Genomic DNA, 4,171 nt, shown 5'->3' with positions numbered 1-4,171 from the left:
ATAGGTGGGCTGTACTTACATACTAATACGTGTAGCGGGATCTACTTTTTATATGTGTGTAAAGGGATTATATTTCCTTTTATTTTCCAGGTTTTCTACAGTAAACATAATCAGATGGGGAAAGGCCTTATTTAAGATGCACTATCTTTTACGTTCATACTGGCAGTATGGCTGAAGCCATAACAAAGTACCGTAAACTTGGCGGTGTAAAACAACAGAAATGTATTCTCTCATAGTTCTGGAGGCCAGAAATGTGAAATCAAGCTGTCATCAGGGCCATGCTCCTTCTGAAGGCTCTAGGGAAGGATTCTCTTTGCCTCTTCTGACTTTTGATGGTTGCCAGCAACCCTTCACATTCCTTGGCTTATTGACACATCACTCCATTTCTGTCTCCATCTTCACATGGCTCTCCTCCCTGTGCCTGTGTCCAAATCTCCCTCTTTGTATTAGGACATCCGTCACTGGATCAGAGCCCGCTCTAATCCAGTATGACCCCATCTTAACTTGATTGCATCTGCAAAGACCCTGTCTCCACACAAGGTCACAGTCACAAGTTCTAGGGGTTAGGACTTCAAGATATCTTTGGGAGGGACACAGTTCAACCATAACAGCCCACTCGTTGGCTCCCCCAAATTTATATCCTTCCCACATGCAAAATGCATTCACCCTATCTTAACATCCCCTAAAAGTCTCCTCTTTCTTTCTCTCGCTCTCTCCAAAATTTTTGTGGTTGATTCTGTAAACAAAATGCAAGCATGACCGTGGCCCAGCTCTATTGGACAACCAGTGCTCACATAACCAGACCTTTATAGGGCTAAAATTAAAGCAGGATAGATGAATCCAGAACTTTGCTCCCAAACAAAACCACTGTTTCTGTCAGTGATGTAAAGCCTAAGGTGAAGTCTTCACCTGGTGACGTCCTCATCTCTCCCAAAAGCCATAAAACAATTTTATCAAGTGCTTTCTGAGCCAACACTTATAATACAGATCAGCCATCCAGGCCACTGAGCATTGCTTTGACTGTTTGGCCACCAGGCAGTGCTCCCTGATTTTAAAATCACGCTGCTCAGCCAAATGTTTCCATGTCTGCAGAAAAACTAATGTCTCCCCTTCAGGAAGGGACTTATAATTCACAGTTCAGCCCTGACAACAGCATGAGCTAATTAACCAATCTTGGAAACAAAATAGAGCCGTTTTTATTTTATTTTAAACCTGTTTAATAAAAATGATATGCATAGCTGCTGAGGCAGTAGCCACTACCAGGAAATTATTATGAACATAAATTAGCAGTGCAGTTTGTCCAACCCGGAGGTAAGCAAGTTTTCAGATTGATTTGTTTTAAAACAGAAATCACAACCATCGAGACAAAAATTACATGCAGAAATGCTGAGGCATTGATCCAGAGCCAGGAAAGTGAAGTTCGGGGAAATTAAGGGAACAGACCATGAGGCTGGATTCTAGTCATAGGTCTCGTGCTCACTTCGACAGCACACATACGAAAATTGGAACGATACGGAGAAGTTTGGCATTGCCCCTGTTGCAAGGATGACACACAAATTTGAGAAGAGTTCCATATTTTTAACTACTGTATATAAAAGAGATAAGCAACAAAGCCCTACTGTATAGCACAGGGGACTACACTCAATCTCTTGTAATACTTATAATGAAAAAAATCTGAAAAAGTATATACATTATGTATAACTGAATCACTATGCTGTACACCAGAAACTAACACAACATTGTAAACCGACTCTACTTCAATTAAAAAAAAAAAAAAGACACAGGTCCCAAGTTTGATGGAAACATAGTGTAGGAGAAGGAAGTAAACTCTACGTCAGAAAGCACTAAAATCCACTCCACTACACCAAGTCTAGGTGCCCTCGTGTAAGCAAGGCAAGCTCTCCAGGCTGGCCCTGCTTCATCACTTGCACGACCCAGGGCAAAAGGAAAAGGCAGAGCCCCTTTTTCATAAACTAAGAATTTCATAAAGGTTTCAGCGGAACATTAAACCAAACCCAAGTCCCTCCTAAGCAGTGACTCCACAGGTTGTACTGTCTCCAGGTTTCAACTTTTTCATCAGTGACATGGGAAAAAACAAAATTTCATTTGCCTTGCCTCCTTCATGGGGTGATCAGGATGATGGATTGAGAGATCTGTCAAAATGCCTTGCAAATTTGAAAGCTCTTTATCCAGAGCAGAGGCCGTGGAGAGTCTGGAAACACAAGCAGGGGATCTCCTGGATACCTCCTGCCCACTTACAGAAATTTAATAAGGGACAGCCAAATACTTCACCTGTATTTAGTGCTTTATAAATCACAAAATTGAGATGGAGCTCATTCTTTTTAAAATTTTTTTATTGAAGTATAGTTGATTTACAATGTTGTGTTAGTCTCAGGTGTAAATCAAAGTGATTCAGTGATATATATATATATATATATATATATATATATATATATATACACACACATACATACATACACACACACATATACACACATATATTTTCTTTTTCAGATTCTTTTCCATTATATATTATTACGAGATATTAAATATTAAAGATTATTACAAGATATTATACTGCTATACAGTAGGTCCTTGTTGTGTATCTATTTTATATATAGTAATGTGTGTCTGTTAACCCAACCCCTATTTTATCCCTCCTCCCCCTTTCCCCTTTGGTAACCACAGTTTGTTTTCTATGTCCATGAGTCTGGTTTTGGTTTGTAAATAAGTTCATTTGTATAATTTTCTTTAGATTCCACGTATGACATAGAGTTTACTCTTCCCACATATAAGCGATATCATACGATATTTGTCGTTCTCTGTCTGACTTACTTTACTTAATATGATAGTCCCTAGGGCCATCCATGTTGCTGCAAATGATATTATTTCTTTTTTATGGCTGAGTAATAGTCCATTGTATATATACACCACATCTTTCTTTCCATTCATCCTTCAGTAGACATTTAGGTTGCTTCCATGTCTTGGCTATTGTAAACAGTGCTGCTATGAACATTGGGGTGCATGTATCTTTTCAAATTAGAGTTCTCATCTTTTCCAGATATATGCCCATCAGTGGGATTGCTAGACATATGGTAAATCAATTTTTAGTTTTTTAAGGAACCTGCATATTATTCTCCATAGTGGCTGTACAAATTTACATTTCCACCAAGAGTGTAGGAGAGTTCCCTTTTCTCTACACCCTCTCCAGCATTTCTTATTCATACACTTTTTAATGATGGCCATTCTGACTGGTGTGGGGTGATACCTCATTGTAGTTTTAATTTGCATTTCATTGATAATTAGTGATGTTAAGCATTTTCTCACGTACCTGTTGGCCGTGTGTTTCTTCTTTTGAAAAATGTCCGTTTAGGTTCTCTGCCCATTTTTTGACTGGGTTGTTGTTTTTGGGTTTTGTTTTGTTTTGTTTTGTTTTGTTTTTTGGTTATTGAGTTATATAAGCTGTTTGTATATTCTGGAAATTAATTTTTTTTGCTTTTTTATCGGAGTACAGTCAGTTACAATGTGTCAATTTCTGGTGTACAGCATGATGTCCGGTCATGCATATATATACATATATTCATTTTCATATTCTTTTTCATTAAAGGTTATTATAAGATATTGAATATAGTTCCTTGTGCTATACAGAAGAAACTTGTTTTTTATATATTTTTATATATAGTGGTAAACATTTGCAAATATGAAACTCCCAAATTTATCCCCTCCCACCTCCTTTCCCCCAGTAACCATAAGATTCCCTTGTCAGTCGCATTGTTTGCAAATATTTCCTCCCATTCTGTAGGTTGTCTTTTCATTTTGTTTATGGCTTCCTTTGCTGTGCAAAAGCTTTTCTGTTTAATTAGGTCCCATTTGTTTATTTTTGCTGTTATTTCCATTACTCTGGAGACATCCAAAAACTATTGCTGCAGTTTATGTCAAAGAGTGGTCTGCCTATGTTTTCCTCTAGGAGTTTTATAGTATCCAGTCTTACATTTAGGTCTTTAATCCATTTTGACTTTATTTTTGTACATGAGAATGTTCTAATTTCATTCTTTTACATGTAGCTGTCCTGTTTTCCCCGCACCGCTTATTGAACAGACTGTCTTTTCTCTGTTGTATATTCTTGCCTCCTTTGTTGTAGATTAATTGACCATAAATACGTGGGTTTATT

General features: G+C 37.7%; 1 non-coding gene across 1 annotated transcript; it reads left to right on the top strand.

Moving 5' to 3' along the window:
* The first annotated feature begins 1,472 nt into the window (after positions 1–1,472).
* LOC116662345 lies at positions 1,473–1,580 on the top strand. The gene has a single exon (XR_004318381.1). It is a non-coding gene; the product is annotated as a U6 spliceosomal RNA (small nuclear RNA).
* The last annotated feature ends 2,591 nt before the right edge of the window (positions 1,581–4,171 follow it).

The sequence above is a fragment of the Camelus ferus genome, chromosome X, assembly GCF_009834535.1.
Source record: "Camelus ferus isolate YT-003-E chromosome X, BCGSAC_Cfer_1.0, whole genome shotgun sequence".
Taxonomy (NCBI): Eukaryota; Metazoa; Chordata; class Mammalia; order Artiodactyla; family Camelidae; genus Camelus; species Camelus ferus.
Note: the sequence above shows the minus strand (reverse complement) of the source record. Positions and strands in the feature narration are given on the sequence as shown.